Source organism: Panthera uncia, assembly GCF_023721935.1.
Source record: "Panthera uncia isolate 11264 chromosome A1 unlocalized genomic scaffold, Puncia_PCG_1.0 HiC_scaffold_17, whole genome shotgun sequence".
Classification (NCBI taxonomy): Eukaryota; Metazoa; Chordata; class Mammalia; order Carnivora; family Felidae; genus Panthera; species Panthera uncia.
In genome coordinates this window covers 65,451,081-65,475,876 of record NW_026057577.1, presented here as the reverse complement: position 1 = coordinate 65,475,876, position 24,796 = coordinate 65,451,081, and the positions used below count along the sequence as shown (strand labels likewise).

General features: G+C 35.4%; 1 protein-coding gene across 1 annotated transcript in view; it reads right to left on the bottom strand.

Annotated features, from left to right (window-relative positions):
- Positions 1–1,831: 1,831 nt before the first annotated feature.
- The window catches only part of LOC125935814 (cytochrome c oxidase subunit 7C, mitochondrial), a 994,084-nt gene continuing 971,119 nt past the window's right edge, over positions 1,832–24,796 (bottom strand). The window contains exon 3 of the mRNA XM_049649785.1: positions 1,832–1,841. The gene's annotated coding sequence lies outside the window, so the exon portion shown is untranslated. The remainder of the gene's footprint in view (positions 1,842–24,796) is intronic.

Sequence of the window (24,796 nt, the reverse complement as noted above, 5' to 3'; positions counted from 1 at the left end):
AGACCATTGTGTCAGTAGTTTGTCTCCAACTCACAAGCCACCTGGCATCCTGCAATTGGTTTGACATGTTCAAATCAGGGTTTTGATCTCAGCATTACTCTGAGATGACACCTTGGAAGGTGACTAATACAATTTTATTAAATTTAGATTTTGGTAATTTGTCAGCACTTACTCACTTGACTAGGGGAGCAAGGGTCCTTTGGTACTTCTGATTGTGAAATTTAAATAATAAGGCTCTTGCTGATTGCTCTTGAATGCATTAAGCATATTTTAAGCGCAGCTTTATGATTGGTGACCAGAAGCAATCCCAGCTGAATAGAAATTCTTTCACTGGACGTTTCTTGTTTCTCTGAGCTGTGGTCACAATCTTACCCCTGGCTTCCTTGCGGAAAGCATTACTCCCTAAGGAGCTTCTGTACCTACTACCAAGCCATACTGGCCCTTACATTCTTCTTGTTTTCTAAGAGCCATCACCCTTGTTTCTAGCCAGCTATTGAATTCTCAAATTCCACTCAAGCATTGATCTAAATTTTCTTTGTTTAGGGGTTTTTATTTCTGACCAGAGAGAGCAGTTGAATTGATCCTAGTAATCAGTGAGGTTGTTTTGAAAGTCTTGAAGTTGATTTGCTGTAATTATCAGTTCTTGTTGAGTGTGAAAAGGAGCATGTTTACTGAGTGCTCACCTCCTGTGTGTCACAGCTGTTTGAGGCACTTCACACACATTAGTTAGTGCAGTTAGCCTTGCCATCGCTCCAAGAGAAAACTATGCTCAAGGCCTTTTTGCAGATGAAGATATGAAGACTCAGGGAGGTTAGGTAACTTTCCTAGAGGCCACATTAGGAAGAGACACAGCCAGGATCTGAAATCGTATCTTTAGCCTGCCTCAAAATGTGTTGACTGATGTTTTCAGCACTGCACATACCTACAATGTAGCCCCATGAAATCCAAAGAAATATGGAAATAACAGGTAACACAGCCTCATATTTGAGAACCATGCCTGGAAAGTGCCAGTAAGTAGAAGCCCTAAGCCAACCAAGACATCACTATAGGGGTCAGACTGAGAGGCTATGGAGACACTTCTTATCAATCATCTTATGAGTGATTAAGACTCAACCAGATGTATAGGAAAATAATTTAATTTGAAGTTAAAATAAACTGACAAATTGGATGTGGCCATTCAGACAGAATAAGATTCTGAGCACATGCTTCCACTGTCTCAATGTATAGCATAACGACTAAGTTTGATCTGGTGTCTTTGTCTCAAACTCCAGGAACTCATGTGCCAGAGAAAAAAAATTGTGGTCTTCTTTTCCTTTCCCTTCCTCTACTTCTCTTTCTTCTCTACCTCCTAGTTCTTTTCTTTTTTTTTTTTTTTTTTTACATTGAAGTCCATACTACCAAGAAGCTGAGAGCCCATGAAATTGATAACCCTGTCTCAGGAGTCCTTGGTTCCAAATTTTCAACTATGATTATGGAATTTTCATTATTAGAACCGAGGATCAGAAGAACATATCTATCAGTACCCCAATTATTTTTTCTTTTCTGGAAAACTGAGGACGTGCCTTGGCTCTGTTCTTTATAAAATACACTTTTCATGACTTCTAAGTGCCCACGTTTGATTTTCCACTTAACTAGTCCATCCTCAACTTCTCAATATCCATTGTTTAAGGCAGGAATGCAGCTCCATGTCTCTTATAGGAATTTGATTTTCTCATTGGTTTAGAAGAATCCTGCCCCCAGATGTGTTTAATTCAGTTATCATGATTTTCATTTTGCTTTTAACATAATTTGAATGGTTTGGGAGGAGGCATATGCTGTCCTGTAAAACACAGTCCTAACACCTCTCAATTGTTTAGTTTCTGACTTCTTCCTACATTTATGATAGTTGCTTAGGCCCTAAAGGCATTTCAGTTTGCAACTCGTATTCAAATGAAAATCAATAGTAATATGATTTAATGATGGTTCAAGATATCTTCAAGAATATGTATATAGGTTCACCACACAATATATTTCATTTCACATTTTATGTCTTTATGATCAGGTTCTGTGCCAACAACATTCTTACCATATCCATTTGAAAAATTTGTTGTCATTTTTGCAGCATTTCACTTTTCTGTAAAATGAATATGAATTTCACAGAGTCATTTTTGGAAGAAAAATTTGTCCTAGCAAATATATTTGGACCTTTGTCTGCCATTGATAGTTTAGTGGTTTCAGATACAGAAGTGATGGCAACCTTCCAAATATTTTTTAAGCCTAGGTATCTTTGTGGCTGTCAAGTCCAGCTGTATAGATATTTTTGAGAGACTGTTAATATTTAGGGGATACATACACAGTATAAGAGATAACTTGTTAAAGACATTTGTTTTGTTCAAGTGAGGGAACTTACTGATCAATAGCTAATACATAACAAGTTGTCAGTTGGGTTCTCATTTAAGGAAACTATCCAACCACCAAATGAGGATCTGACCCCAATGGACATCTGAGGGAATAAAATAGTTTGGACTTAAAAATATAAATTGCAATTAGTTTGCAATACAAAAAAAATGCCAGTTTTGTTTTTTAGCATATTTTATTATAGGTTCATTCTGAATATGAAAAAGACATACTGTACTTACCAACCCAAGGGAAATAATAAATAATTATTACTCTGTTGAGGTCTTTTTATATTCTTTCCTTTCTATTTTTCATAAGTCAAGTTACTAAGAAGTTGACTTTAATACTAAAATACAAAATACTTGTATTTTACTATTTTAAATGTCTTTTCTTATAAAACTCAAAGACCTAGTTTCCAAATGTGGATCAACTTGTTTGTCCTTGAAAAATTTACATTAATTCTAAATACCACTTATGCAGATACCAGAGAAAAAAGGTTGAGTATTTACTGGAAACGTCAGAGATGAACAAGAACTATTGCAATAAACTATTAAAAAGAATGAGAATTATGTAAGTCTTTGTAGAAAAGAGTATCTGTATTTTCAGTGACACAAAGCCTCAATGCATGCAGTCTTCACACATTAAGACTGTGAAAAATTAAGGCTAGAAGGAGACCTAAAACACCTTTTGTTGAATACTTCATTTAATAAATGAGAAAACTATGATTTGGCCAGATGTGGAAGAACTGGAACCAGAATCCACTTTTCTTAATGCCTAAACCAATGTTCATTTCGCTACTGCCCACACCCACACAGGGCATCATATGTGGTCAGAACAGCTACCATTTGTCTGGCATGGAAAGTCTTACTTTATTCTCTATATTAAAACCTATAGCAATCCTGTAATATAGGTTTTAATATCCCAATTTTACTCATAAGTCAATTATAAATTTCTATTTTAGGATGGAGTAACTTGTTCAAAGTCACCTTACAGAGCCAGCAATCTAAGAAAAGCTTGTCTGAATTCACCCTCTTCTTGCTGCAGAACTATCCATTTAATTAAAAAAAAAAAAAACCACAAACAGATCTGTAGAGTTGTATAGGAAATGGAAAGTACAATATACTGATTGGCTTTTCTCTTTTCAGCTTTCCCATTATGTAGATAAAGTTAAATATTTATGTAAAATTTATAACCTGTACTCATGATGGGATATTTGATCCAGAGAAACCTGAGAATAGCTAATCCACCCCACTCATTTATAAATGAGGTAATTAAGACCAGAAAGGTCAAGCACTTTCCACCAGAGGGATAGTTGTAAAACTAGATAGAGCAAAAGTTCTGGCTTGAAGTTCTCTGGTTCCTCCACAAATCACATTTTTGTGGGTGAAGTGTGGGGAGGAAAGACGAGGAAAAAGGGCTGGGAAGTCATGTAAGTACCACAGAGTGAGCTGGGTCCTGACAAAGTCAATGTTAGTACAATTTTTTTGAAAGATAGTGCTGTTTGACCTTCAAAGAGCCTCATAACTTTTAGCTTTTCTATATATCTTATGAGAGACAATGATCAGAATGTGCATTCCATGTTTGGCTAAGAAAAGAGAGCCAGTAAATTTTATATTTCATTGTGTCCTCCAAAATGTATATTTTGTCATGAGAAGTGAAAAATAAAATAACTTAGTTAAAACACTAGTCAGCAATTAATTTTCATTTTCTTTTTTATCTAAGTCTTGTCACTGATTTATCCTTAGAGAAATTGTTCTGATGAAAAGAAAAGCATCTACAGCACATTTAGTAATTTTCCCCATATCTAGTTTAACTCATTTTTTGGGGGAGAGCGAGGTGGCTATAAATACCTTTACCACTTGATCTTGTAACCTTAAACGAGGGCAAAACTCCCATTGGCACTAACAAGAATTTTGACAGCGGATAGTTACAGAATTGGGTCCATGACGATTATGAAGCAATTTGGTTCTTTCCCAAGAGATAGAAACTCCAGCATGAATTTCAGATGGAACATACATACAAGCACCTTGTCCATATTCCTAATAATAACAAGAATGAAAGGAAGAAAGAAAGCCAGGAATTCTTGCAGGCTTTAGCCAGCTTGCTTCAAAAGCCTGTCAGCTAAACAAATAAAGTGAGATTGTGGGAGGGAAAGGCAGGAAATTAACTGCTGTGGGCTATTAGTTAATGAGTAGTCCAGCGAAAAGGATGTTATGGCCATGGAAGTGCACCCATAAAATGATAAAAAATTAACATTACCAAAAAGAGTTAGCGTACACAAATTAGATTTTTATTCAATTCTGAAGTTTATTGCTTTCTTGTGGGATCTGCCTCCAACCAGCTACAGAAGCTTTCCCCCATCCCCTCATCCCCAAACAAGATGAGTGAGATCAATCAAAAGATTGAAACTTTGAAGCATGGTTAGGCTGCTGGGTAAAAACATGCAAAATATGTCTGAGACTTCATTAAAAAATGCCTACACAACACCTTGGGTAAAACCCATAGCAGCTTGGCATTGCCGCCTCATTAAGAGTAAAATGAAGTGGTCATTCCCTGAAGACTGCCCCTGCTATAGTCTGACCAATCCCTGGGGGATCCTGCTTACACTCAGTGATTTAAAGCATAAATGGACACACGTCTTCTCAACTAGGGCTGGGCAAGGATCTTTTGGCTTTAGGCAATGAGGCCCATGCAATCTGTCCAGCCTCACTTTTAAAAGAGGAGACTGAGTAGGGCATCCAGGTGGCTCAGTTGGTTAAGCCTCAGACTTTGGCTCAGGTCATGAGCTCACAGTTTGTGAGTTCGCGCCCCGTGTCAGGCTCTGTGCTGTCGGTTCAGAGCCTGGAGCTTGCTTTGGATTCTGAGTCTCCCTCTCTCTCTGTCCCTCCCCCAGCTCTGTCTCTCTGTGTCTCTCAAAAAATGGATAAACATTAAAAAATAAATAAATAAAATAAAAGAGAAGACTGATAGGAGATAGTCTACAAAAAACTTTCTGCTTACCTTCAACTATTTGAAAACAAATGAATTATCAACAACTTATTTGAAGAATTAACTTATTAAAATAAACACTGCTCTGGAAGTAAGAAGGACTAGAATTTTGAGATAGGGACAATACATGGAAAGAGGGACGTTCTTGAAACAAAAGCTCTGCAACCGGCTATCCCTATACCAAGTGCCTTTGGGAACTAAAAACTAATAAGCCCTCAGGACGGGAGAGGATCCAGGCTTTTTGCAATGCGTTTTCTGTGATCGTGCTATTTAAGGAGCAGTTCAGGGAGCATACAACTGGGAGCTCATTAGAAATGCAGAATTTGGGACAGATCCCAAACCTCCTGAATCAGAATGTGCATTTTAACAAGATCCACCCAAATCATCCCTTTGCACATGAAAGTTTGGGAGGCGCTGCTCTGAGTCAAGGGTTCACAATGGCGAATATCACTAGACAGTAGTAATAGAAATCTTTATAATACCATTCAACCTGGGCAACTTACTTTTAAACACTTTTTCTGTCAATGTGCTTTCAAGGAGCTAATGACACAAGAGGCTTCTGAATTATGCTACTACAGAGTACCATTACTTTGAGACCCTGTAGTTGGTTGGGTTTGACATAAAATGATGTGGGCCAACTATTTTAGTTAAAATATTGATAGCACCATTACCAACTTTTATGCTGGAGGTGAAGAAAGTGCTAGAAATAAAGTGTGTGTTTTTCAAGGTTAAATCTTTAAATAATATAATGCCCTGAAAAGGACATAGAGGGGCTTAGTCCACAGCTGTCTGCTGAGTCGTTTTACACTAGTCATTTCCAAACCAAACTTCTTACAATCAGAACTAAACACATGCTGTCAAGGGCAAACCTGTCATCACCTATACCTTATGTTAGCACATGCATGTATGAGTCAAATGTGTGCTGCTGAGATATCCTTCAGTTAATTCTATGGCTGTCATTAATGGCTCTATTTTTATAATAATTTTTTGCTTGTATGTGTGCTTTTGTTGTGATTTTGCAAAAAAAAAAAAATACAACAAAAACAGCCTGGGTATTAGACTGATTCCTAAGAGCATAATAAATGCCATGAAGACTCATGTTAGATGGACCAAGGTCCATTAGCCAAATTTTGTCTACGAAAATCTTGGCTGTCATCTTGAAATTTATATTTACAAAAACAGACATATTCCTAGCTTTTTTATGTTTAGTTACTACTGTATTATGGTTCCATGATTTATGGATTTACCAAAATCAATGTTTTCTAAAGTATGTTTGGAGGAATATAAGTGATAAGAGACATTAAGGGACCCGTGGTTAATTAAATTTGGAAAATATTGGAATAAATGAAATTATAAAGATAACTTTTCTGCATGACATCTTAGAGCCTCTAGTGTGCTAAGATACATCATTAACACTCAAAGCGGGGATATAATATACTATGTTTTTGACCTCAAAAGCCAGTGTTAAAGAGTATTCTCTATGATTACTGTCTTCAGTTACATACTTTGGGATACCCTAATCTAATCTAACTTCTAATCCTGTTTGGAATTTCATTCTTAGAGGACCATATTATACCACTCACAGTAAAAACAATAAACTAGCACATTTGTAGTCTGTGTTATAAAATTTAGCACTTGTGTATATACTTTTGTAGTTTTCATTATTGTTTTGCCTCCCAACTAGATTGTAACTACTTAGGCAGTATGAGTCATGCCTGATGCTTCCATATCCACCATGGAATTTAGCACTGTGTTGGACATGGTAAGTAATAAAATAATTACTGGTCTACTGACCTGTGCTAAAATTAAGGATTTCAGGTTTCCGTGGGGTATTTAGTTGCTCTAGCATTTTAAGATTTGATGAGATAGATAATCCATTTACTTTAAATAGAACTTTCTTTTGATTTTGTAAACTTTGGGCCTACATCCAATAAGCCTTTGTCTTTCTGAGCTGATAAATATAAATGTTTCTTGTATAGGATTATCAGAGTACCCCCAACATCTGGATCTTTTTCCAGATTTAAGTCTTTAACACAGACTCCGCCTGTGTTATAAATGCTAGAGAGGCTTTCTTCATGTGCAGGAAGCAGACATGCCAGAAAAATTTCAGCACAAATGCCCCATAAATTTGAATTCTTTCAGCACCAGTGAGGTCCTTAATGAGACCCAACAGTTGTTCGAGTTTGACCCTGCAGGATAATGTTGAAATTGTAAGTCTGAAAGCTACACAAACCTTTATTCACGTATAAGGGGCTGAGGCCCAGGGAAGTGAGGTCACTGTCCTTTAGGGGTATTCACAAATCCGCCTGCATTTGGTCTTGTTGACACATCATTCGTAGAAGTACAACTGCCATTAAAATAATAACAAAAAGAATAACAGTTTGCTATGAAGTCCATTTGTTGCTTTTCTCTATGCTCATCCATACTGTGATCTCCTTCTTGAATTTAGTTTTTTTTACATGGACATTTCAAAATTAAGGAAAGAAAAGCACTTTCTAAAGCTTAGAAATTCAACTTAACATTCCATTCCCCAGGGTGGGGGGGGGGGCAGGGGGTGTCATGAGTAATGCAGAAATTAGATATTCTTATTCCCACTATTTCAGGCCATTGAAAAATTCTCTTGATAGTCGGTTCCTTTTTATTTTTTGGCAGTAGATCCTATAAATACACAGGTATTCGGGATGATATGGAGAGCTTGTATTGAGTTTCATGAATAAGTGAATAATGGTCACTCATGCCCAAACCTATTCAAAAGTATGTTGGTTTATAATTGACTAGTTTCTATCCAGTTATAGAATTCAGATTACCTTACCAGACACACATTTGGGTAATATTTGGAATTGTCTTAGTCCTTTAAATTGGCATCTTGGTGAGTAGGGAGAACAAATTGCTTCCTTCTGCACTTAAAAGATAAATATCTTTGATTGTTTTACATATCTGTCTTAGGTGGTTTGGCTAATTATCTGCCTAGAGGCAGAAATATTCTTTATTATGTTAGTTTATTTATCCTTCAACTGATTCCTTTTTTAAAAAAAAGTTGGCATTCCACGCTGTGAAAAACAATTTAACCTCCCCTTAAGGATTTGTGTCCACAGAGGTAAATTTTATTCTCAGGCATAAAGGTTAAAAAAAGTAAGAAAGTAAGATTTCAAAGTCAAGGAGATGCCTCAGAACACCTCTCAACACTTCTACTCCCATCTTGTTCTCATCTGGACACCATTAGGAGAACCACTAAAATTGAATTCAACTGCTATGTATTATGCATGACTGCATTGTTTACTGTATTGTTTTATGCCGTTCAGTTCACCTGAGATGAAATCAGGCAAAGGAGGTAAATTAAGTCTACCTTCAAAACTCTAGACTGCTGACTCTTATAAAAATGGATTTACTAGTTTATCTAATGTTTTAAAAACTCATTTTATTAAGTTGTAAATCATATCATCCGGTACTACTACATCAGAAGGTAAAATTAATGATAGAGATAAGGACATTAGCAAAAGCCACAGCATGGCTACATGACAACATGAAAAAATTGATGAATAGCAGCTTAGGAGCAGTGACACAGGGTTCAGATTTAATTTGAATGGTGAAGGGCATCATCCTATTGAGCCGACTGGATAAGGGTAAGTTCATATTGGCACATGGTTTGATGTCCTCATGGGTGACACAGAACAGTGGTACAGTGAGAAAATGACATGTGGTATTTTGAAGACCAGAAAAATAAAAATTTGAGGTTAGCCCTGAATGGAAGTGCTTTTTCTTTTCCAGATAAAGAAACATTATCCAGTAATTCTGAGCTCTAAAACTGTTTTTTTTTTGCTATTAACTCTTTGGAAGTAGTCTAAAAAGAAAATGAAATTGATGGCAGGGTTGTGAGGTCATGTTAAGTGTAGGTGGCAGATAGACAAATTTGTGAGTGAAAATTTAATATCTGTGTAATTTTATCAGAATGCATGCTACATCAGGAATTTTAGTACCTTTCACATAACAAATGTACTTTCTATGCTTCATTATACCAAAGCTCATGCCTTCTTAAGGAAGGGGATGGATTTAAATAGAAGATAAAAGCGTCTCTAATTTTACTTAGAGTTGAAGAAGTTGAGCTATAAAGTGAATGTCAGTGTAGGTAATACTTTCTATAAAAAGTTCTAAGTCATCAACAATCAGTTACTCTCAAGATTGATCATAATGCATCATTAGCCATCAAGCTTTATTTTGATTAACATTTAGTTCAAGCAACAACTTATGCCATCAGACCTGGCCACCAACCTGTCCTCTTATCACCTGCATCAGAAACTAGCTCCACCATGGTCATTTATTTGAGCACGTGTCCCACCTGAAGCTGCAGTCACAACACAAGGAAAGTCAGTCACTGCTCCTCATCACAAGGAATTCGGAAATCCTGACTTCCTTGCTTTACTGTGTCAAGAGTGCTCATGAAGATCAGAAGGTGTCACTTCACAAATGAGGAAAATAAGACAAGAAAAAGAAATCCTCCCCTTTTATTCACCTAATGACAGATCTAGGAAGTGCATTCTGGTTTTCTGTCTCTGTTATAATAAGCTTGATCGCAGCAAGTAATCAGTTTGCTGCCTTTTTCTTCTTTCATGGAAGAAATACTGCCTATATCTTGGATGAGTCTCAGAAATAAGGAAAATGTCTATTTTCAGGGGGAAAAAAAATGAACCTGTGACACAAAATGTAAAACTTGCATTTTTCTTTTATGGAAGGGACTAAAACTAACTAAAGTTGTAGTCTCAACAAGAAAATGAGAGAATAAGGTATTCAACAAAATCTTTAAAATGATATAACATTGAACCAGTTACCAGACTCTGAAAATGAATCAATCTATGTATACGATGATAAAGATTTGGAGATGCTAATACTGAAAATTTAGTATGTGTGTCAGGCCTCCTGCCTGGTTTGAAATGAACACATTTAAGGCTCAGTGCATGTGACTGTTTCCTGGTTTATGAGTGAGACTGAGGCAAGTGTACACTTGCCCAAGAAAAGTAGACCTCTCCAGAGCTCCCCTTCTGACCATTGAGGAATCACACTCACAGCATGAGATAATCAGGTCTTCGCTCATAAAATAACCACATTCGTGTTTCTTTATTCCTGTAAGACTAAAAATTGATTTTTAATGATGAGCAAGCAAATTCTGTGTCTTTGAAATAGAAGCAGGGTTTTAGAAACTTTTATTTCAGTGCATGATACATACCGGATCACTTGTTCACCTTTACAATGATGTGGGAGGGGTTCAGTGCTGTAGCACCTAACCTAAATATTTTCCCTTTCTTTCTTTGTTTCTTTGTTTCTTTCTTCTTCTTCTTCTTCTTCTTCTTCTTCTTCTTCTTCTTCTCCTTTAATAAGTAAAGAAACAGGCTAGGATCTTGCAAGTGTCTTCAGAACCTATGGGCAATGGTGAACATGCCCCAGCATCACTTGCTTTTCTTCAATATTGTACCTTTTATATCAATTACAAACGGAGGAATAGTGCACAAACAAGGATGATAGGAGTGGGAAAGAAAAACAGAAAAGAACACAGGGTATTATAGGAAATAAGGCAAAGTACAGAAGGCAATAAAATATAGTTGAGAGGAGTGCCTGGACAGGAATGTCTACATGTGATCAAAAGGTATATGGCCAAGTTGATCATCTGTATTGTGTTAATTTACTGTATTAAAAGTTGTACTTATTCACTTTTTACTCATTTGAATCTCCTTATATGATAATCTTATTATCTGCGTAGAGTTTGGAAGTTTCATTTTTTAAGAGTTTCATTTTTTAAAACTTAGGAAACAATTAAAATGGAGAGATTAAAGCAATTACTAACTTTAATTTTGGGGGCAACAAATATTTATTAATGTCCACATGCACTGGAGACAAAAGGATTTAAGGAATAAATAAGAGCTCAGCATTCTAAGAAGCACAGGTAAAAATAAACCAAGAATTAAGGATAATGAAAATAAATACAATATGATTACAGCTGATTTTCACCTTGAGAAAGGGGTCACTGATTAGTTTAGCATAGAATGGATACTAGCGATTATTGAGTGGTTTCTAGGGAAAGAACAATGATGGTGGAGGGTGGAGTGAGTGTTCTCACAGGAACTGACCCACTAGCAGGTTTCATGTAAGAAAATAAAGTAGCAAAAATAACTGGTGCCTTTTATATGCTTTATCAATAAAGAATAGATCTTCATATAAAATGTTAAGTAAGGCAAAATTATGTAGTATCAATGCAGACTTTCTTCACTTGCCCATTTAGAAGACCTCTCTTACAAGGCGAGAGAAAAATATTTTAATTGTTCTTTCAAGTGCACTCTCTTAAATCTTAATCCAAATACAGATCAGTTCACTGGTAGTTATCCATCAAGTTATGGCTGTATGGATCAACTATTATATTATTAAGCCAATTATTAAAGGCAAACAACGTGGCCATGTTTCAAAAGTGATCCTGGTATTTTGATAGTACAATAATCCTGTTTCCAACTCTTTACCCAGTTTCCAATGTTTGGGTGGACAGACAATGTAGAGGATGCTGCACCAGTCAACATTTCTCCCCATTCTGGGAGGAGGATTGAGGAAACCCACAAGTTCATAAGAACTTGTCTACCAGCATTCAGATCTCGAGAGTATGGCCGAGTGCAAAGCTGCATTCATGGAAACAAAGGTTCTTACCCTGCTGGACTGGGTGGTTGGAGACTTCGCTCCTTCAGACCCCATCACAAAGTATGTTAGTGAATAAATTCTTAAGACAAAAGGTTTCCTGCAACCCTTTTAATAAAAGCAAGGTTCTGGACTAACTGTCTGGAAACAAGGTGGGTGAGCTTTTAGAAATAAAAAGTAAATGCCTGACTGTTCTGAAAAACAGCATAAATAGCATATTTGGGTTTCTACTATGCTAAATGTTGTGCTAGAAACTGTAAAGAAAATAGAAACTACCTTGTTTTTCATGGATAAGTATCATTTGAGTAGTTATATTGCAACAATGTGGTGACTGTAGGGGTCAAATAATCAGAGACTAGGCCGTTGTGACGAGCCACTCCTCCTTTCTTTCATTGTTTGCCTTCTCCACAAAGACAAACTGTGCAATTCTCTTTTTGTAAGTTAGATGATAATTCAGTGTATTTATACACTGTTTACTTTATTTAATAAATCATCATATCTAAGGATTTCCTAAATTAATGCTAAATAGAAAAGAGTAGGAAAGAGGTAAATATTTTCCTCCTGAATCTAATCTTTTATTAATCTGCATACATGTTATTCCAAATATATACATGTATATTGCCACATATATATGTGCATAGAATGTATAAATACATATATATTATACATGAATGATTTATTACAGAAATATCAGTGTTTCTAGATTACACTGCATACTTGATGAGCTGTCATTAGTGCAGAAAGGATACATAGCTTTTCAACAAAAGAAAAGAATGAGGCTGCCAGAGTGTTGCAGTGGTTTGGGCTTTTTTTTTTTTTCCAGCATCCATCCCTGCCAATCTCTGCACTGCCAGTAGGGAAAACCATATCCATGGCAACCAACCGTACCATTCCAACCCACATCAATGACGCCTCCAATCTAAACTGTCAAATATTCTATGCACATCATGTAAAATAGGTCTCTTTCCCCTTATACCTCTGTGCATCTCGTTTCCGTGGCTACATGTTTATGCAAATGAGAATTGTCCTTTCTCTCTCAGGTTGATTGAACACTGAATTTGTTTTGCACCTTGGCAATGCAAAGCCATGCTGTCTTGCCACCTGGTCTACCACATAATTGCAAAAAATTACATTATAATGATAACTGTCCCCAAATTAGCCTGATAACACCATCTACCTGCCTTGTGAGCGAAAGAAACAGTGTGCAATAAAGAAGGATGTTAAAACAGAGTCGAGATAGGGGAATAATGTTTAATTGGCTCTCCAGAGTCTACTAATTTTCAGAATTGGAAACCTAGTGTTTGATTTGTTCTTTTTAGTCAGTGAGAAGAAAAAATATCCTTCATAAATTCTGAATGACAAATTTGCCCATCCTTTTTTGCATGTGGTTCCAGCATCCCAGGGAATCTAAAGTGTCATTTCCTCTCTGGAAGAAAGGAAGCACAAAACAAGCTAGGTACGTACTCTAAATTTTCACTCAGTATCAGCTCCAGCTATAAATTTCCCTCAATCCTTGTGTCTCCCTCATTCTTTTTCCCCAGCCCCCTCAAAATCTTGGATCAATATCTTTCTGTTATAGTTAAGATGCAGGATTTTTATAGGATGGCACATATTAAAATTAGAATACCTAGAATAAAATTAGAATAAAATAAAGCTGGGAATCTAAAAGAATTGCCTTCTTTCCTTCCCCATCTCCTTGAATCTCTTGCTCCCCACATTATTATATCCTGTAAATAATTTTGTTGTGGTAGTGGTTAGTTTCTTTTTAAGAAAAATCACAATTAAGCATCCTGCAAACTATAAAAATGATCAATTCCCTTTTATTTCATTCATTTTTAATTATAACTTACATTGAAATGGTGACTTTGACTAAGGGTATTTTTAATGCTAATTTTTCTACAAAAAAGGACATGACAGGTAAAAATGTAGTTTGTAGTATATTTCCCCAGGGTGTAAGTGACAAAATCAAAGATACTAAATTCTATTATGATAAATGTTGGGGATATTATTATTTCTCCCACTGCTTAATTCCTCTCTTTCTGCAAAACAAATCCTTCACTATTTTTTTTTTAAACAGGAACAATTTTATACAATTCATGAGATTTTTGTCTCCGACTGATCTTTTGAACTTTGTTTATAAAGACTCTGAGTCACCTTTGAGTGGATTGGGGAGACACAAAGGTTACAAAGATGGACAAAGTCTTTTTTTTTTTTTAATTTAATAGATCATCTGTAAATGTGTCCTGGCCAAAAATAAAAAGTACAAAATTTCCAAAGCCAGAGCTGTAACCATCTTTTCTCCCATCTCTTTCTTCAAACTCTACATACCTTTTAGGTATTAGCTGAAGCCCCACTTTCTCCCTGACTAAGATCACAAAGTGATGACTTCCTTCTCTGATCTCTTGGCTCAATGAGTGCTGCTTTTTCAGCATTTCATTAGATGCCATTTCCTCCAGTCTGACTTGTCTCTGACACAATTGTAAACCCTGGGGCAGAGTTGGAGGAAAATAAATTCATATAATTCTTTTGTCTTTTCAATCCTTAAAGTGAATATTTTGCTCAGTTAAATTGAATATCAAGTCTTGATTGTTGCTGGGTTTTAGGCTGAGACATTTAGGCAGTGAAAAGCTAATAAATATGCCTCAGGTCATGGCAGAAGAGAAATCAACTTTTAGTGGTGTTCACTATTGTTCAAGAAATCATGTCAAATGTTTTACATAGGCAACAATAATCTGTTCCTCATTAAAATTTACTTTTAAGTAGCAGATTATATTTTTCAAAAGCAATAATATTTGAAAGAGGGGACATGATGTCCTTAAAAATTCTGTTTGATTGTTATATCCCCACCAATAATGTTGTTTCCTGAACACTGCTCTTGCTTCTTTGGGGAATTACTAGGGAAGTGGAAGACCCGATTTTATAAAGATTACGTTCAAATAAGGTGATAAATACATGTAAACACAGGTGATGCAAAATTAAACACCATGGCTCAGTATCAATTATGACTATTAATATCACCATCTAGTCGATTTATGAAATGTAATATATAAATTTCTAAGTGTTTTGGAAGGCTAAAAAAATGATCATTGATGTCATGTCCTAGAAATACAGTATGGATGAACAGCTTAAGTCAGATTTACCTGAGGAGGACAAATATTTAAGGACTTGACTTTCATAAGGTCAATTTTTTTAAAACCTAGGGTTTGTGAATTTGAACTTTCTTCACTCATTCTCAATATTGGAACTCCTCATTCTTCTAAATAGCCTTTTTTTCTGGGCAGAAGAAACTTGCTTTTAGAGTTTTACTCTATTGGGGAATCACTTGCTGAATCCGCCCTATTTCTCTTTGACTTTGCCCGTGCACGTAAACTGAAATGGAGATACAAGGTGGCATTTATTTGCAAAGTATAAGGGCCCAAAAAGTTTGTTTGAGTCCCACAGGTGAAAAAGAAGAGAGTTTATGCAAATGACTAGAAATTGCCTTCATTCTCTTATCTACTTTTTGTATCTACGCCGTTAATACTACCTAGATTTCTCCCCTAAAGAGATGTTTTTCATGGAATCGTTACAGAGAAAAATAAACTAACAAAATCCAAGAGTCTGTCAACCACAAGTACCTACTAACTTGTGAGGTGATAATACTCTTATCAAATAAATAATAATCGCAAATTCTTATGAGACTCTATGTTCAAAGCACTATTTTAAGCACTTTTCATGACCTAAATCATTTAATACTCATGACAGCTTTATAAATTAGGTACAATTATTTATTTTGTTTTACAGATGAGAAAACTGAGGCATATAAGGGGTCCTCAAAGTTACACAGCTGGGAAGTAGATCTCCAAGACTAGATGATCTTGCTGTAAAGTCTCTAAAGTCTTAACCTTTTCATTTCTATGCCGTATGACCTTTCAAGAAATATTTTTATTTTCAATGATCACAATTAAGTTTTATCAGTAAAAAATCTCTTGAAATTATGATATCCCCAAAATTCAATCATCATAACTCAAATTCCTTTTCATTTAATCTTTCAAAACATGAAATGGAAATTTCTCTTGGGGAGAAGAACCCTTTCTGAGAGACTTCAAAATTGGAAACATTACTTTTAATGCCAGCAATGATTTAGAAGACTCATGGTGATTTTTAAAATATCCAGATACAAGTTCACTCAGTGAGTCATACAGTTAATAAGTGCCGCCACTGATCTTGGCTCGCAGGATCCAGCAGGGAACCAAAGAAAGCTCATGCCCTCATGGGACTCACATTCTAGTGAGGAGAGATTAGAGAAAAATTGAATAGGATAGGATAGAATAGAATAGAATAGAATGGAATAGAATAGAATAGGGGTGGCTGGATAGTTCAGTCAGTTAATTGTCTGACTCTTGATTTTGGCTCAGGTCATGATCTCATAATGGTGAGATTGAGCCTGTAGTGGGGCTCTCTGCTGGGAGTTGGAGCCTGCTTAAGGTTCTCTCTTTCTCTCTCTCTCTTATTCCCTCTACCCCTTCCCAGCTCACTCTCTTTCTCTATCTCTCTATATCTCAAACAAATAAAAAAGAATAGAATGCAATGTAGTACAATACAATAGAAAACAGAGAGTAAGAAGTGCTATAGAGAAAAATTAAATAGGATAAGGGTATACGGAACAAGGAAAAGGAGGCTGCTCCTCTAACAGGCTGGAAACGGTGTTTTGGTACAGTGACATTTGAGCAGAAATTTGAAGGAAGTAAGGAGGGAGCCCAGAGTTTAGAAATTGGCTGGCTGGGGTAAAGGATTGTTAGAATGGCTGAAAAGGCTAAAGGAGAAATTGCTGCAGGAGATGCCATCAGTGAGGAAGCAGATGGTCAGATCATGGAAAATTGTAGGAAATTTTTACATACTCTTCCTTTTACTCTGAGAGAGACAGGAAGACCTCCAAGCATTTTCAGCAGAGGAATGATAGGAACTGACTTCTTTTATTTTTTTTTTTTTTAATTTTTTTTTTCAACGTTTTTTATTTATTTTTGGGACAGAGAGAGACAGAGCATGAACGGGGGAGGGGCAGAGAGAGAGGGAGACACAGAATCGGAAACAGGCTCCAGGCTCCGAGCCATCAGCCCAGAGCCTGACGCGGGGCTCGAACTCACGGACCGCGAGATCGTGACCTGGCTGAAGTCGGACGCTTAACCGACTGCGCCACCCAGGCGCCCCTGACTTCTTTTATAAAAGGATCACACTGACTCAGAGTGAAATCTGGAACGTAGGATTGGGTAAGATCCTGGAGCCCCATTCCAGAGGCTGCTGTATCATCCAGAACAGTAAGTGATGGTGGCTTGTACCAGGATGGCAGGAGATGACTTGGGAGGAGAGATTTCACAGTTGTAAACTTCAAGATTCTATAGTATATTAGATGTGGAATGTGAAAACTTGAGGCATCAAGGATGACTCTATTCCAAAATGAAATGGAAAGTTTTATGCTTAGCTAAAAATTGTAGGTAAAAACTAAATATTTGAAATTAGTTAAAACCTACAAAACAGTTAAAATTCTTCTCAGACTCTCTGAATTTGTTAGATGCTCATTTTAAAACCATTATTGATCATTACTTCTTAATTGCCAATATGTTTTCAGTGCTATCCAACCCTTTGTTGAAGATGACTCGATGGATTAGCAAAATTTTCTAACTTAGAAACAGCAGTTCTTCTCCCCAGTACCTTTTTTTCTCATCTTCCAAATCTCAGATGTTCTCCCCTTTTGTCCTATTTCTTACACTGTTCTCTCTTAGTCTTTTTTGCAGGCTCCTCTTCCTTGGCATTTCAACTCCAGTTCTTTCTTTGTATTTTGTTATAGGCTATCTTTTTATATCAGTCTGTAACTCTACTTGGACCAGCTGCACACCTAGAAAAGCTTTTGTCATTATCTAAATCCTGATGGCACTGAATTTTTAGTCTTGTACTGTTCAGTATGGTAGCTACATGCTTCTAGTTGTTGTATGCCGCTATACCATCTATATATACGATAGTGGTACTAATAGCTAAGAGTGGAAATATAAGTAATAGTGGTAGGATTACGATCCTACTGAATCCTATATATGCTATGTGTAACCATATATATATTGCATATGTTGTTTAAAATATATTATGTTTTTCCTGTACATACATACCTATGATAAAGTTTAACTTATAAATTAGGTACAGTGAGATATTAATAATAATGAACAATAAAGGAGAACGATTATAACTATATACTACAATAAAAGTTATGTGAATGTGGTCTCTTTCTCTCAAAATATCTTATTGTCCTGTACTCACCCTTCTTGTGATGGTGTGAGATGATAAAAAGCCTACATGATGAGACGAAGTGAGGTGAATGACGTAAGCATTGGGACATAGCATTTGGCTACTAGTGACCTTCTGATGACAGGTCAGAAGGGGTGTCATTTATTTCTGGACTGCAGTTGATAACAGGTAACTGAAACTATGGAAAATGAAACTTTGGATAGGGAGACTACTGTATAATAAATGTGACATTTAAAATCGGTAAGGAAAACGTACAATTTGATAAAAAATTGTTGTGGCAAGTACAACAAGTTAACCACTTGGCAAGAATAAATTTAAATATGTAACCCACACCTTAAAATAAAATTAATTCTCTAAATGAATTGAATATAAGTATATAATAAAATGTAAAACTACTAGAAGGAAATACAAGTGCATATGTACAGGTGAAGAAAGCCCTTTCAATCAAGACTCAAAGCAAAAATTCAAAGATCTAAATAATTAAATATTTTAAGACATTTGTGTGGGGAAAAGCACCATAATCCAAGTGAAAAAGGAAATGACAGACAAGGAAAAATATATAACTATGAGTGACAGAAAAAGGTTGATGTCTGATGTAGAAATCTTACAAACTAGTAATAAAAAGAACATATAACAGGCAAGGTACAATAATCAGAAATATAAATGATAATAAGTGATGAAAAATATTTCATCCTACTAGTAATCATAACCATGGACAAAAAGACTAGATATCCTCTCTTTTCTCATCAATTATCAGGCTGTCAAAGAGTTAAAGAAGGAAAATGCTCAGTGTGGTTCCCTGAAAAGAAATGGGCTCTCACAAATTGCTGGCTGGAGTAAAATTAGTAGAAACTTTGTACAGTGTAGTTGGAAGCAATGTATTTAATTCAGAAATTCCACTTCTAAATTTTTTTTCAATAATCATAGAGATTCATAAACATAGAAATGTGAAGATATATATTACAATATTATTATAATGGGGAAAATATGAAAATAATTTAAATATACGGTTATAGGTTATCACTTGAATAACGTATATATCCATAAAATGGAATTCTATTCAATAATTACAAATGATGGGGTCAACCTATATTGATCAATATGTAGTATGTTGATGATATGTTGGTAAATGCAACATATCCAAAAAATGTCATACTATGATCCCACTTTAAAGATACATATATTTCATCCATGCACATTGAAAATAACATATAAAATATTGTTCAAAATGCTATTAGTGGTTACATACTATTAGCAGAAATGTAACTAATAGCAGTTATGGTGGTAGGATTATGGGTAATTCTTTTCTGCTTGCTTTTATTTTTTGCATCTATTTTCTACATAAATATGAATAATTTAAATAACTTTAAAATGCAAGAAACAAATACATTTATTTAAATATCGTGATTATTATAGCAATGCTAGAAGCCTTAGACCAGATGCTATGTTTATGTCATAAGAGCTCACTTGTGCCACATTTCTTCTCTACCTCCTGACACAGTGACATCTCATGTCCAGAATCTCCACAGAACATCTATGTAGGTGCTTGTATTGGAGCCCACAGACTTCAGTCCAACTCTGCAGAAAGCAAGTGCTGCCATGCCGTCCCTAGGACAACATAGTCATATTGGCATTGGGTGCCTGAGTTCAGAGGAGACTGTTCTTAATCCCTTACAAAAGCGTTCACTGGGATTTCCGTGCACTCTTGAGACAGCCTTGTCCTCCTTGTGCTAGGAAGATAGTTTGGTTTCAAGTTCTTTATTCTAAAACAATTATTATGTTTATCTTTAGAACTTTGTTCTAAAACAATTATTAAAAACAATAAGAGTTTTGGGGTGCCTGGGTGGCTCAGTCAATGAAGTGGCCGACTTCAGCTCAGGTCATGGTCTCAGGGTTTGTGAGTTCGAGCTCCATGTCGGGCTCTGTGCTGACAGCTCAGAGCCTGGAGCCTGCTTTGGATTCTGTGTCTCCCTTTGTCTGCCCCACCCCCTCTCACACTCTGTGTCTGTCTCTCAAAGTAAATAAACGTTATAAAAAATTAAAAACAAACAAACAAAACCAGTAAGAGTTTTGCTCATTTGAATAGAAGCTCCCATTTATTTTTCAAGGATTCTTGTAAACTATGTTGGCTGCTGTCATCTTCTCACAGGTTAGGAAAATAAGATTCAGGGATTTTACATGATTTTTTTCAAGGTGGCAGCAGGAGGATTCAAACTTGGTTATTTTTCTTTCGAATCTGAAGATCTAATTTATTTTATCACATAGCTTTCTACACCTGTCATTGAAAGCCAGAGACTTTAAATAACTAGCAAGAAGAGAAAAACCAAACACTTGTGGTTTTAAATTTTAATTGATGAGAAATTATAAATGATTACTTCATAAAATATTTTCCAACTTTATTTTTATTTTACAATGAGGAATAGCATAAAAGAGAAGATAAAGGGAAGGTAATCTTTAAATTCTGTAAAGAGACTATTTTCTGAAAGCTATTTCTTGCCCAAGATTTTTTTTTAATTACTGGGCAAATAAAACTGGATTAAATACACTGTGAAATCTACTGATTTATATGTGTTACAGATGGTGTACTAGAAAGAAAACACTAAATTTGAGGAAAATATATATGACAATGCTGCAAAGTATATCGCCTATCTAATTCATCTAGTATTCTTCAAATGTAAATTATCATTATATTTTAAAAACAATCATATAGCTTATATCTTAAAAGCTAAAAGAAAGGTGGAAAATGGTCTAAATGTTTCTAAATCAAAGGTTTAGAGCTCTTTATAAAAGTGTAATTTGGTGTAATATTTTTCTGATGCTGAATGAGCCTCCTAATGCATTAATATCCAACCAGAAACAATGTCATGCTCTATGAACATCATTGTCAAAGTGTCCAATCAATTTGTTTGTATTATGAATCATCCCCTATTCCTGTTGGTTTTCTGCACATCAACATTCAACTAATGGGCTCAAAGTCCATGTTACATATGTTAATCTGAAACTCCTCTGTATACAACCTCTGCAGAAATAACTGAAAAGGAGAGCATATCGGTCATATTACTTTCATGTTTGAAACCTAACAGTTGCACACTCCAGGTCAATGCCAAATGGAGATTTTTCTAGTAGGTAATATAACTTTTCATTGCAAATTGGATCTGGCATATGCTCTTGCAAATAGTCACATTTTTTTTTCTTGATTCATTCTTAAATTTGTTGTCAATGCAAGGTCAATAGTGACTTCTTCATGTCCTCCAGCTATGGGGATTGGTCCACAGCCTGCTGAAATGCTGATCAATTTTACATTATTTCATTTGTCTTCTTCATATTTACAAAAGTTCATTGGCATACAGACCCATGGGTCTGCATACTGTTTTTTAATGAGTTATAAACAGTTGTCCTCATTAAAATAATATGTTTTAGAATATTTAAAAAAGAAAAGGAAAAATCACACAGTTACCACAGCAACACAACCATTGTTTGTACTTATTATTTTCTAGTCTTTTTTATTAGTGAATCTTTAAAAACTATTTTATATTTTTTTAAAAATGTGTCTTATCTTTATTTCCTGTTTGGCTTGTAGATATACATAATTGCAGGAATCATAATCCTAGGTTCGTGACAACATTCTCATTAGTGGTTCAAGCATGTAATTATATGTAGTACTATAAAATCCCTCAGAAATTCACCTCCATCCTCCCAAAAACTATGAGTTCGACAACAACCTACACTGTACATTGTGTCTCCCAGCCCTCACCTACCTTTCCCCCCCAGAAGTGTCATTCAGAACTCTATTGTTACTGTTCCCTTACTTCATATGTATGAAAAATATATAATATATATATACACTGCATATATATATTATATACATTATAAATATATGTAATGGTGGTATATATATACATCTATATAAATTGTAAATTGTATCTATATGTGATCCTAAAAACTATATATTTTATTTCTGACTTTATAAAAAGCTTAGTATACTGCATGTGGTCTTTTGGAATCTACTTTCTTTAATAATCTTGGTACTAAGACTTATTCATAAGGTCGTCTGTCATTCTATGGCATTTGTTATGACTCTGTATAACAAACCACAGTGCACATGCCACACTTTTTTTTATCTGTTCTCACTTGGATGGGCATTTAGGTTGCCATTGTTATAGTCTTCATAACTATCAGTTTTAGTAGCTTCGTGGTGTTCCATCAATTTTCTTAATCAGTTCTCCATTTTTTTAAATTTAGTTGCATCTAATGCTTTGCTGTACTGGTCAAGGTTGAAGCGAGCACCTTTGTACGAATAGATTTTCTACACTAAATATTATACCTAACATAACTAGAAATGGAATTATTAAGTTGAAAGATATGAACATAATAGATATTTCTAATTTGCATCTCGAAGAATAACTCCATCAGCAATTGTACAATTACCAGGTTGCCATAAGCACGGACTTATTCCTTTTTGATTGTTAATTTAAGAGAGAGTTATGTTTTGTTTTTAGGCTTCACTGACTTCAGTCAATCAATATTGACATATTATAGAACCTCAGATCTGGAACCTTATCTTCTGATCTGGTAATTTTCATTTGAGGAGAAAAGGCATTAAGGTAAGCCATTACAAAGGTAAAGATTACGAGTAAAATAATGACTCATAGCCTGGCTTGAAAGTCTAGTTTCAAATTCTGAATGGAATATGTTGTCAATGAGTGTTACTTATTCTTACTAGAGTGATCCTCAACTCAGAAATGATGAAGCTGAAGCTCAAAAAAAAAAAAAAAAAAAAAAAAAGGAGGGACTTACCCACAACTTATATAGCAAATTTTCTGTCACATTATATTGCTTTACAACTCATCAAATATAAAGTAGACCATCCAAACTTTGATCTCATTTTCATTCTGAATAAACTCTTTTCCACATTCCTGTAGGATTTACAATCCTGGTTTTGTAATGTAGTTAGTGCTTGAAGATGCTCCTATCATTGTTGCTCTTTTTCATGAAAAGTACTCTTTTCTTGCTGATTCTTCTCCCTCCAATTTATCCTTTATAATAGGTTGCCCCATGCTAGGTCTGGCATAGTTCATTAATACAGACTGGCTGAGCCGGCCTGTTGGAAGTTAAAGTCTTTCTACATTGGAGACACTTGCCTACCATTCCTCTAAATAAAACACTTATAAATTACATAGTTTTGATATCTCATTTTCAACAGACTCCTTTTTTTTAATATTCTCTATGTTCAATAATATTAATACTGATTACAGTTTTCATGACCATGTGGCATAATGTGCGTTGCAGTGCTTGTCTAATTTTTGTAAATTCCTGCTGTGATTTTTATGCCCTAGGAATGATCACATTACTTGGCCAATGGAAACAGTAACAGAATTTTTTTTTTTTTTTTAGGCTCACGCAGGATGAGAACACTTGCCAGCACTCATATAGCACACTGGCTCTCTCTTCTCAATAACCACAACCACAGACAATTGTCGCTCAGCCTGATTCATCCCTAACAAAGCAAACACATATTTAACTCTTGGTCTTGATGACTAAAGTCAGCGATTTTACTCATCATAACTGCATGTTCCCACCCTTTCCTCCATGCCTGCAATCTGCATCTGAATTGCCCGGTGATTACTTTCCTCGGTTCATTTTGCCCACTGTTATAAACAGTTGCCAATCCTTTTGGCCCAGTGCAAAAATAGACCCCTGGATGGGTTTTTCGTTGTGTGTCCGAATACTGGACAAGTCTGTAAAAACAAATTCATATGTTCACTCTTGTCTTATTTCTCCCAACCTCATCCTGGAACAAATAGCTTTCCCTAGGTTTTATTAAAAAGGAGTATGACAATATATAACATATTCTCTTTTTTTCTCCTTCTGATAGAGCAGTTTCTTTGACTATAGAAAGATGAATTTCACACATTTATCAGATAAAAGATTCTTAACCCCTCTTCCTCCATAACTTAACTACAGCATACAACTGTTTTAGTTAGTAAAACCCTTTCCTGTGTTAAATGCATCCTTTCTTCACAGCCCTGACAGTCTATGTATTTCCTTGGAACGTGGGTTGATTTTATGTGCACAAAAAGTGGACGCTGAGCTCTTTAACACACTCTTTTGAATGGTAAGCGTACTCTGCACTGTAACACATAATGCATTTTCTCAAGGACTTTTTCTGTATTTTGAAAACAAGAACTGAGGGTATTTGGTAGATGTGGAACCTGATTCACAGAAAACTGAAATAATCAACTTGAGCTCAAACAGGCAGTGCCTGGGCAAGTTTGATCAGAACCTTGACCTTTTAACTCTCTCTTTTGCTTTAACATTTTGTAGAATCTTTTTTTTTTCATCCAGCTAGAAAGAAAAAGAAAGAAAAAGCTTTAACAGACATTTGAGAATGAACTGTTACCTCTTACTCGTCTTGATATATAAACCCTTGACTGTCAATGCTAAACAAGAAAATATCAAGGGAAGAAATTCAGTTATGTTGAAA